Consider the following 12,513-nt stretch of genomic DNA (forward strand, 5'->3'; position numbering starts at 1 on the left):
CTTGAACTTTTGGCGGGCTCAATATCTGGCGGTCACGACGTGGTGTGGCGTCCTCACAGGGTCGCGGTCATGCCACAAGGCTGCAGGTGCCATGACGGAGTCGGGTGTCATGGACGTCAATGATACAGTACTTTGGAACTCATGGAGTTGTGGACATTGGCGAGGCTGAAGAGGCATTGGGCCTGTGGGGTCGTCGCACTCCAGTGGGGACCATGGCTTCAGTTGCAGGCAGCATCGGGGAATCAGGCAGCAGCGTCAGTCCGGGCATCGTCCGAAGTCGGTGCACATGGTTTTTCTTGTTTTGTCACCAGCTTCCCCTTTCTAGGGCTCATTGACTGGATTTGGCACCACTTTGCAGGAGTCTCAGCAAGAGTGTCCAGATGCAAAGCACACAGCAAAGGGGAAGTACTCCTCCTCCAGCTCTTCAGCTCTTGTCGTTGGCAGAGGTTCCTCTTGATCCAGAAGTGTTCTAAAAATCTTAAGGTTTTAGGTCCAGTACTTATACCTCTTTCTGCCTTTGAAGTAGGTAAACTTCAAAGGAGAGTCGCCGTTGTCCACAAGATCCTGCCTTGCCCAGGCCTGGCACCAGCCATACACCAGGGGGTTGGAGACTGCATTGTGTGATGGCATGCACAGCCTATTCAGGTGTGTCAGCTCCTCCCTCCACTCTAGCCCAGATGACCCATCAGGATATGTATGCTACACCTAGGCTCCCTTTGTGACACTGTTTAGTGGAGATTAAAAAACAGCCCAGCTGTCAATCTGACCCAGACAGGGAATACACAAGCAGGAAGAGTCACAGAATGGTTTAAGCAAGAAAATGCCCACTTTCTAAAAGTGGCATTTTGAAACTGATAATCTAAAAACCACATTCACTAAAATATATATTTTTAAATTGTGAGTTCAGAAACACCAGACTCCATATTTCTATCTGCTCTCAAAGGAAATCTGCACTTTAACATGTTAACCTAAGAGAGAGATAGGCCTTGCACAGTGAAAACCGAAGTTGGCAGTATTTCACTGTTAGGACATGTAAAACACATCAGTACATGTCCTACCTTCAACAGACACTGCTCCCTGCACATAGGGCTACCTAGAGCCTACTGTAGGGGTGCCTTACATGTATAAAAAGGGAAGGGTTGGGTCTTGCATGTGGTACACTTGCCATGTCGAATTGGCACTTTAAAACTGTACACAGACACTACTGTGGCAGGTCTGAGCCGTGTTTACAGGGCTACTCATGATGTGGGAGGCACGATCAGTGCTACAGGCCCACTGGTAGCATTTGATTTACAGGGCCTGTTCACCTCTAATGCACTTTACTAGGGACATACTACTAAATCAAATATGCCAATCCTGGAAAGCCAATTTACACAGGGAGCCCCTGCACCTTAGCACTGGTCAGCAGTAGTAAAGTGCCCAGAGTACCAAAACCAGCTAAAACAAAGTCCAGCACACAGTCAGAACATGGGAAGTAGAGACAAAAAAGACAGGGGAGACCATGTAATGTATATGTTTATATATATGTATATATATACACACTTGATATGTTCATAGGTCATTGCACAGTTTCTATATAGGTTGCTTGATTAGATGCTTATGAGTCTCTGTTTGTATTATATCTATCACAATATGTACATATAATCTTAACTATTTCTCTACAAGCATTTCACTTTTGGAATATTGAGGAAAGATAAGCTACTGTTTTAAAAGTACACATATAAATTAACTTCAAATATTGTAACTCTTGAAATCCTGTGTTTATTCAATACATCTTTAAATCGCAATATATTATGGGGGTCATTCTGACCTTGGCGGTCCATGACCGCCATGGCGGAGTGCGGCGGAAGCACCGCCAACAGGCTGGCGGTGCTTCCTGGGCGATTCTGACCGCTGCGGTAAAGCCGCGGTCGGAAAAGGGGAGCCGGCGGTTTCCCGCCGGTTTCCCGCTGGCCCAGGGAACCCGCCATGGCGGCGCTGCAAGCAGCACCGCCATGGGGATTCCGACCGCCTTCCCGCCAGCCTGTTTCTGGCGGTGTCCACCGCCAGAACCAGGATGGCGGGAACGGGTGCCGTGGGGCTCCTGGGGGCCCCTGCACTGCCCATGCCACTGGCATGGGCAGTGCAGGGGCCCCCTAACAGGGCCCCACAAAGATTTTCACTGTCTGCTTAGCAGACAGTGAAAATCGCGACGGGTGCCACTGCACCCGTCGCACCCCTTCAACTCCGCTGGCTCCATTCCGAGCCGGCTTCATTGTTGAAGGGGCTGTCCCGCTGGGCCTGCCGGCGGTCTTCTGGCGGTCGCCCGCCGGCCCAGCGGGAAAGTCGGAATGGCCGCCGCGGTGCGGTCTTTCGGCGGGAACCGCTTGGCGGGCGGCGACCGCCGTCCGCCGCGGTCAGAATGACCACCTATATTCCTTACACATTTATTCCCTTGATTATGTAATCATGTATCTGTATATTTACTACTCTAATCCTACTATACAAGAAAAAAGAAAACATTTTACTCTTTCAAACGTTTTACTCTGTCTGACCATCACCCTGTACCTCTATCAATCTATCCTCTACCTCTACTCTCTAACTCATCCCAGACCCATTCTACTAGTATGATCTCCAAAATAACCATTTGCAGATTCTTCCCTCCTCTACTCCTCCTGGCTCACCCCAAACCCCAATTTATGACTATGATCTACCAAACAACCCTTCTGAATTCTCCATGATTTATCTCTCCTTTGACTCATCCTAAACCCCATTTAACTATTATGATGTATCTAATCCCTTTCTGCAGACTCTTACATCCTTCACCTTGCCTTTACTCATCCCAAACCTTGTCTCACTACTATGATCTCCCAATTAACACCTCTGGATTCTTCCCTTCTCTATCGCTCCTTTATTGTATTCAAATCAGATAACAGACTCACATGTCCTCTGCTCAAATTTACTCATACCTCCCTATATTAATACTAATACCGTATTCATATTTCCCTGTTCTAATCCACCACTAATCCTTTTGCGTTTCAGAGTAGTGTGCTACTTGTCGAAAAGTGCTTTGATGCCTCATCAGGGGTAGTAAGCGCTATATAAATACAATCACAATCACAAATACACTGACTCCCAATACACAAATGCACTCAACTCAAACTCCTTATGGACACATTCAATGTAGCTCCCTAAAGACACATTCAAGGCACTACACAACTCAGGCCCCAACTACCTGAACAGTCATCATCATCATCAAATATGTTTATTTTGGGAACAAGCCAATAAAACATGCAATAAAACAAGGTAAAAACAGGCATATACATAGAATAAAAAAAACTATACATAGTAGCATTTGGCACTATAACTATTCTCACCTTTACATAAAATAACAACAGGACGTGCACTAAAAACATTCAAGCTTTTTAACATGAATACAGAGCATCTAAGAGTATGTCAATCAATATGAGTTAGAAGAAGAAATTCTATGATGGAATTCCTAAAGTTTTCTTGATACACCTAATGGCTAACAAGTAGCACCCAAGGCTAAGTGCGATACGGGTGCTCCAATCTGATCTAAGGATCCGAGAGGCTTTGCTATAGTGTCTTGTGCCAATAGCAATATAAAACGGCTTTATCCATAAAATCCTTGGTCTCTTATAAGCCTGGCAAAAAAAGCAGCTGCACAGCATCCTCTGAGCAATCCCTAAAAGAGCAGTTTTGCATACTTGGGTTGGAGGGAACCCACTTATGTGTGAATTTCTTCAAAAGTAAAGTGGCAACTCTCCTTTTCACCAACAGGGTTTCGGGTAATGGTCGGATAAAGACATCCATTTAGGGTTCTGAAGAAGGAACAGCTTCACATGACAAAACTTGTCAGTTAAACCTACTGGCTTAGAATTAAGGTGATATAAAACTAGTGTCTGATCCCAAAACCTCTCTTAGACGACAGTCTTTGAGTTGCTATTAATTTGGAAAGGATTGAGCCATAACATACCCAGCCTTAAAGCGTTCAAATGGGATTTATTGTGATTAAGCCATAGTATTGATGAGCTTTTTCTGGTGTAGCAACCTCCTCCAGAGCTGATCTATACATAACAATTTCTGGGGTGGACCACAATCTAACCCAAAAGAGTAGGGGCCTTAGCCTAGCTTGATCACTAATTCTTATTAGCCCGGTATAAAAAAGCAGTTGGACTGGTGGAGTATTACTTTGAAGGTTAAACAGAGATTTAGTGATCCCATTTCTCTTTGAGACTAGCACTCTAAGGTTCTCAGTACCCCATAGTTCTACACCATACAAGACAGCTGATTGCACCTTTGTCCTACATATATCGTCACGTAGGCTCTCATTATCCTAATGAGACTACTGGATTCAGGCAGCAGAATCACCTGTACTGCTGGGATCTGAGTCTGAGAGCAGGGATGACTGGGGCAACCGGGCGCATGACATACATGACTCCTCAGGGGCATCGTGGTCAATCAGATCTCATCCATTTCTCTCAGTTACATTAGTCCAACATATGCAAGGACAATCAGAGGCAGAGTAAAGTTCAATAAGGTTTTATGGAAATAACTGCATCTTAGACAATAAAGCACGTATTGCAATAACTAGGACGATGAAGCACAAGAAGATTAAAATTGTGACAAGGAGAGTAAAGCACAAGAATAATGCTACTATACTGTCACTAAGGTTTGTAGGGATATTTCCTACCTAAACAATGTTAGAGCACGGCATGTTAAGCTCTAATTCTGCCTTTCAGATTCCCCCTGGGAAGACATCATCCCTCATTCCTGAGCAAGAGGCCTGTGGTCTACATAAGCAGCTGCAGCAAAGCAATCAGTAATGAGCATACAGTCGTGGTCATCTGGCTGGAATCTCCCTTTAACGTACATGGGTCAAAGTAGTGTTTTTATAATAAAACATCTGATGTTCCAAGAAAGGATCCCCACTTAACAGTGTGTATGTTTCTGTAAACATTGGAGACAAAGCGTACCACTTTTTCCAGCAACCTATCTTACTGCAGCCTTGAGAAAAGCACTGAGTGAAAGAAATGTCTTGTGTAAGAACACAGTGCTGACCTAGGCAAAGAACAGCTAGATAGGGAAAATAAAACAAGACCGCAAATGTGGCTAATGTTAAAATGATAAAACAAAGCTGAATAAAATATATCTAGGTTGAAGACCACAGTGGCAGGACTAATTTGCTAGAATAACATGTATGAAGCTATGGCTAAAATGGCTACACAACAATCTCAATAACTGCATTTCGGTATGGATGCCTTATATCACTTGATAACTACAAAAGCAGTGTGTAACAAAGACATTTCTGATTTAACAATTTGGGTCCTACATCTAAAGGTTATATGAATCCTTACACCCAGATATCAAAATGATCCACCTGACGGAGTCTCTCCTCGGACATAGAGAATACACCCCTAAGTAATTTGTGGGGATTGAGCACCATGACTTTAGTTTTGCAAGTATTACCTTGTAACCCTCTAAGGTCACTGTATTCAACAAAGTGATTAAGCAGATTTTGCAAGCCAGAGGGGGTGCAGGAAATTAACACAGTGTCTTATGCTAAAAGTTGGGAAAGAGTTAACAGGACTCCAGCTTTGGGCTATCATGGACACCAGACAATAAATGATCCACTAGATTATTTATATACAAGGAAAACAGGGTGTGGCGAGCACACAGCCCTGACATCGCCCACGGGCAATAAGGATACAGTTTGTGAGCTAATCCCCAGCCCCCTATCTCACTTGGAAAAAATCTTGTTTTGCATTTTCACAAGGACATCCAAAAACATGGCTCAACCCCCATCTGAACCAATGTAGGCCCTAACAGATGTCTTTGGATCAGGCGAAAGCTGCCTTCAAGTACACAAAAGCTTAGTAGAGATGATCATTTGAGAGCGTCTGACATGTCCATATAATTTGATTCAAATTGCTCACTTTGGTATGGAACCCTGCTTGAAAGGGTGATAAGAACTTTCTCGTGTCCATTCAGACCTGTAATCTAGCTAGAATTTGATGGCACAAAACCTTCTGGAGGTTATCTATCAAGCTAATAGATCTGTTATTGCATGGCAATGTTTGGTCACCCTTTTTATAATTAGAGATTATTTCAGCCCCTAGCCAAGAGGGGGTATGCTTACACCCTGCAGAATGTTATTATTATACTATAAGGGCTCCATATTTCAGGCTCGAAACAAAAAGGTCACCAGGAACCATATACGGTCCAGGCACTTTGCCAGGGCATAATGTATTAGTAGCCAATAGTGTTTCCTCCAATGTAAATCGAGTGAGTACATCACTTTCTGAGCAGGCCTTAGCATATGAATCTATTTTACTTTAGGCAGGAGATATAGTTGACTGTGGAATTGCACCATAGTGATCCGTAAAATGTTTAGCCCATGCTAGGGTTGAACTGCAGCATCTAACTGACATGAGGTTGTTGCATTGCATTTGAAAACAATCTGCCAGAATAGCTTCTGGTCATTATCTATAGAAGCCTTGAGAAGTGCAAGATAGTTTGAATCTATCCATATCTGCTTACATTGGGCTAAAGTAGATTTATGGCACGCACATGTTTGCCTAATTGAATTGACTTCACCCCATGTGATTGCCCTTAGCAAAAGTTCCTTTGCCTTTCTGCATTCATTTGAATACCAAGTGGGAGCGCGGTTCGGCCTACCCTTTCTGGCCTTCATTGCTTTGGTACATATGAAATACAAGGAATTGAACAAAATCACTAAGCAATTTTCCCCAGGGAACACCATCAAATAGGATGTCCTCAAAGGGTCCCAGAAGATTGCTGTATGCAACATATATTTGCCTAACTAAATCTGGACTCAGGCTAATTCTGGACCACTTCAATGCTTTCCTATTATTCGTCAAAGACAAGACCATTAAGGATACCAAAGCTATATATGTTCATGACTTTACCAAGTTATCGTCATTATCAACTGAAGTGCAATTTGGTCCCTATCTCGACGAGGCACCACTTCAAAATCAAACTCAAAGTGCCAGAGGCCAATGTAGAGGAGAACATAGTCTATCCTACTCAGGCTGGACCCTCTGGCAAATGGCAGAGTGCACTGCCTGTCACTGGTAAATCTACTGTTGCAGGCACATATCCCAGAGGTCACAGTAAAGGAACATAATAGGAGTGCAGCATAACACTATGAACTGAGAGACTTGACCTTCAATTTCTGAATACCCCATGCCTCATCTTTCCCATCAGTGACAAATGAAAGCCCTTCCAGTGGCTCAAAGATGCTGTTGAAGGCACCTGATTATTTCCTTCCTCCAAACACTGAGACAACTCCTCTCCACAGAATGACTCCTACTCTCACACATCCTATGCATACAAATAACCAGATCAAGAGGATGGGTGTTCTCTTACAATCGCTCCTAATGCGTGGAAATATGTTCCACTGTACATCAGAGTCTCCTCTTCCTTTATTGAATTCTGAGACAGCTGAAGACCTGGCTTTTCATTTATCCAACCTGCACACAAAATTGCTCAGTGCCAGGATACCGTCGCTGATGATAGTGCACTTTACATATACACATAACATAACATAACATAGCATAACATAACATAACTTGTATGAAAGCCTGCAGTGAAGGTTTTTGTTACATGGAGCATCACAGATTACTGTAGAAGCAAGAGTTTTATGTGTTGGTGCATACTGAGGCAAAAGATGGCTACAGAATATATGCTCCATGAGAATCGATGGTAGGCCCTATTAGGAGAGATCATATTTTCCTTAGTCAACTATAATTTTGTGAACATGTGTAATTTTATGATTGTAAACCTGGTGATTGCATTGTGGGAAAACATGATCAAAACAGTAGGCTTGAGTTGGTATAGTGACAAACTGTAGGTCTGAATTATGTGCTGGGAAAAGATACATCCAATGCCTTATGCCTGGTCTGCTTATTAAGAAAAGTTACAGAAATGGCAGTAGGCATGACATATTGATTGTGAAACACATATGATAATGTCAATAGGCTTTTAAGTTTGAATTATTATTGCTCTGTATTAAAGCCTAGAGAAAGGTATTTTGTTACATGGAGTCCCACAGATTACTATGGTAGGAGAAGTTGTAATGCTAGTTACCCCATCTGACATCCCATGGATGTAGAAAATTTGCACTATAAGAATCTTTGTGAGGCTGTCTTTAGAAAGATATTATTAACTCATAGACATGCAAATGCTATTTGTCGAGAGAGCATATGTTTAATCATTTTCAAATTGACCATAGTTAATGTAGCCTGAATCTTAAATTAGCTACCGTTCGTTGCCATTGTTGTTTTGTGACATGAACATTTATTTGGCGAGGAGATGTTCTAATTATCAAATGCAATGTTCTTTTGCCTTCTTTCCCATGTTAACAAATGTTTTCTTTTCTTGGTGACAATAATGGAATGTTTTAATGAATAGCGTATTCAGAAAACACCTGTAAAGTACAGCCTGGTACATGAATCTCATCTAGTTATAGATAGTGTGAAGGATGCAGAAAGAAGCCTGTACTGTGAAAGCCTTAAGAACTTAAGTGTGCACATAATTGTATCATCGTGCTTTTAACTAACTGGACAGCTTTAAGAGAAGTGTGTGTAGGTGTGAAAACTGTTAGAATTGTACTTTTAATATAGTGTAAAGCTGTATTATTAGTTCAGACTTAAGGCCGCAGTACAACTTTGGCTGTCCCACTATGGGACCGCCAAAGCCACAGGGAGGATGCTACTGTCATACTGGTGGCGTCCCCCCAAAGGTATTACAATGTTCCCACCGGGCTGACCGGTGGGTACAGTGTATTACGTGTTCCCACCGAGCTGACTGGAGGGAATGGTGCTATGATATTGGCCTCGGCTCCTATAAGGGAGCCGAGGCCAATATTGTAGCACACCAGCAACTTCAGAATGTACACTATCTGTAAAGCAGACATTGTGCATTCGGATGGTGCTGGGCAGTGGGGCCCCTGGCACTGGCTTTCCACCAGTGTTTCCATGGCAAGGTCCCCGCTATGGAAACGATAGGGCAAAGCTGAGTTCAGCACCCCCCTGGCTGAGTACAACTCAGACCACTATCAGCCCATAGGGAACCATGTTCTTGATGGGGACAGCTGTCCCCTGGCAGGTCCGCCCACCAGGGTTGTAATGTAGCAATAGAACCGCCTGGAGTGCAGAGCTCTAACCGTAAACACGAGTAATGAGGCCTATAGACTTAGAATCAGAATAGACCAAAGCAGTATATTTAAAGAACTCTCCAAATATCCTCTAATATATAAGAATTTGATCTAACTAAGAATTGCATACTAACAAAATCATATGCATTTTGAATTTTACATGATACTAACATGACATTTTTCTTTCTATCAATCATTAAATTTAAAAAACTTTCATAGTGGAAAATGTAAATATTCTCTGCTCTTTTTGTGGAGCCAATTTTCCTTTACACATGTATTGAATATTTTGTTTTGTTGAAAGCCTAAAGAGTGCAGTTTCGTCTATACGGTTCCTGAATTTGCACAAAGAAAAGCACTAACAAAAACATGACATATTGCATTCTCTTGTAATTTTATGACTGCATGCCTGATGGCTGCCTCGTGGGAAAATGTACAATCGATAAGTATGGTGAAAAGAAATCGATAACAGATATAGGCCTGACTAATTTGTTGGGAAAAGCTATTTCAGATGGGATATGTCTGTTCTGATTATTATGAAAAGTTACCACACAGTGAGTGGGCCTGATATATTTATTATATAACACATATGGTAAAGCCAATAGATCTTAAAGAATGGATCATTTTTGCATCATGTTAAAGCCTGCAGTCAGATATTTTGCTACACAAAATCTCACAGATTACCTTTGTAGGGGTGGGGGTTGATGTTGGTTAATCACTTTGGCAAACTCTAGAAGAAGGAGATTTGCCCTGTTATAATTCTGGCTAGAATTTCTTCAGAATGTGTGACAGCCTTTTCCATCCGTCAGGACCCTGATTTAAAAACATCATGAAATAATACATAATTTTATATAAATAAATACATATCCATATAGATACATTGTGGGAATTTGGGTCAGCACTCTAGTGTCAACTGGATTGTCTGAGCGTCATTTACACTCTCCTTCCATCCACAACAGTGTACTGCATGGGGTAATGGTTCACTCCACATCAGCCATTGGTTCTCTTGATCTGTGAATAATAACATTTTCTGATTTCTAAAAACCTGAAAATGAGTGTGTTTCAGTGACAGGGCTGATTGACCAGTCCTTTAGTTTTTAATGTTCTGCTTTTATACGTCTTTAATTTCATCACTTTGCCTTTTTCTATTTTACATCAGCATGCTTGCTGATCATTTAATCTGCATCCCAAGTGGTAATTTCATCTAAGCCAGGTAACCATTATGGAACACTGTTGTCCATAGTGCATCATTATTTTACTATTCCAAGATGCCAACATGTTGATTCTAAAATACATTTGTGGCTATGCTGGAGCTTTAAAACCATGATAGAATATGTGAAGCCCACTACCAGATAGACAGCCACTGCTATGTTTAATTTTGTTATTGTGAGCATGTACCTGCCGTGTTTAGACAGATCATGTGTCTATTTATCTTTTTGTATTCTTTTAATTTATCTTGCATATGTTGTTGAGTTTGTGTATTTTATTGTATTTGTTTCAGAGGCTGGGTTAAAGGTTAGTCTGTATATGGATGAAAGGAAGCATGACTGCATGGGTGACTGACAGAGTGCATGCATGGTAACGTATTGAGTGCCTAACCCCATGAGTGACACAAAGGAACTTTTAGTCAGAAGCCCGACCAATTGGTATTGCCATTGTTTCATTTGTATTTTTATTATCTCACAAAGCACTTTGAATGAATATACCCCAAACAAAAAATTATCCTATTCTGAGTTAATCTGATTGAATTCCATTGAGCAATTTTTGCTGTGGTGGTGAGCAAACATTCCGCTGAGGCTTAAAGTGATGCATACTACTTTGGACCACTTCCTATTATTTTGCCCAACCTTGACAAATGTGTAATTGAAGAAACTTAGGTCAGTGAGTATGAGTGTTTGCAAAATCAAATTCACATGACTGTGCCAAATAATTAGTTACACAAAATTACAATTTTACTGCCATAATATCACTAAAAGGAACTGTGAATCAGTTTTAGAGTTTGACAGGTGGTATATGGTCAGCCAGGGTGATAGAGGACATTAAGTCCGCCAACATAATGATTGATCAGTAGACCTGTTTCAACAGTTAAAAAAGAAATTGAGGGAAGGCTGCCATCAGTTTGGATGGCAGTCCACCAAATGTTTTGTTTTTCAAAATCAAATTCACAAAGTGCGAATTTGTTCCTGAAAAACAAATAAATAATGACCCCTATGCCCAGGAAGTATTTTTCCCGAGCGTGGGGGTCATTATTTTAATCTTTCTATCTGTAACCTACAGGTTTTCTCTGACTGTGACAAGCAGAAAAAATGGACATCAGAACGTCTTCCATCAAATACTCTGATGGCAAGCCTTTCATTAGGCCACTGAAGTAAGCTTTCCATCAGCAAATTCACTGGAGCCAGGTCCAACAGAAAGCTGACACTGTACTGATCTATAGATAGGGTGCCTGAGTGAGGATTTGTGGAGCAATGGAGTATATTGTCCGCCAAACTCTAAATCATGCCTTGTATTTATTTTAGATCTATTAACTAATTTCAAGCCCCACAGATGTTCACATTGTGTCTGCAGTATAATGTAATGTCAAGGGTGTCTCATCTCTTGTTTTTAATTAATGGGAATTTCTGACTGTAGAATTGTGCTATATACAAAGCATGCAAACCATAATGCTCCTTCCCAAGGTGAAGAGTGTGGGCATAGGCAGTATCGCAAAAGCAGACAATGGGCACAAAACATATACGGCTCCTTAACCAGTCTGCCATTTTTATTGCACTTTTGTACGCTGAATGTTAAACAATATTAGTTTATTTGGTGTATTGCCTACGTTGCTACCTTTGTGGTATGTTGGTATGACCATGCATTGAACAATTTGCTTGGTTCATTCGAAGTCCATGGTATTGATTGGTGCTGCCAGGTGCAAGATTACACCATGGACTCCCTGCGTGGCCTTAAACTTTCCCCCTTACAGAACTTCACACTGAATATTCATACCCAGGTACTTGTCTGCAAGATGTCCCAGTCTAAGGGATCAATGTGTATTGAATTATTGTTGCTCTGTATTAAAGCCTAGGGAAAGGCATTTTGTTACATGGAATCCCACAGATTACCATGGTAGGAGAAGTTGTAATGCTAGTTGCCCCATCTGACATCCCATGTATATAGAAGATTTGCACAATAAAAATCTTTGTGAGACTGTCTTTGGAAAAATAGTAGTTTGTTGCAACTGCAGTAAATCATTTATCTGGCAATTATCAAGTGAAGTCTTTATCATACCCCACCAATGTCACTATCGTCAAATGCTGCTTTCGAGAATTCTTGCATCCCGGGACAAACCCATGAAA

This window comes from Pleurodeles waltl, chromosome 9 (assembly GCF_031143425.1).
Source record: "Pleurodeles waltl isolate 20211129_DDA chromosome 9, aPleWal1.hap1.20221129, whole genome shotgun sequence".
Classification (NCBI taxonomy): Eukaryota; Metazoa; Chordata; class Amphibia; order Caudata; family Salamandridae; genus Pleurodeles; species Pleurodeles waltl.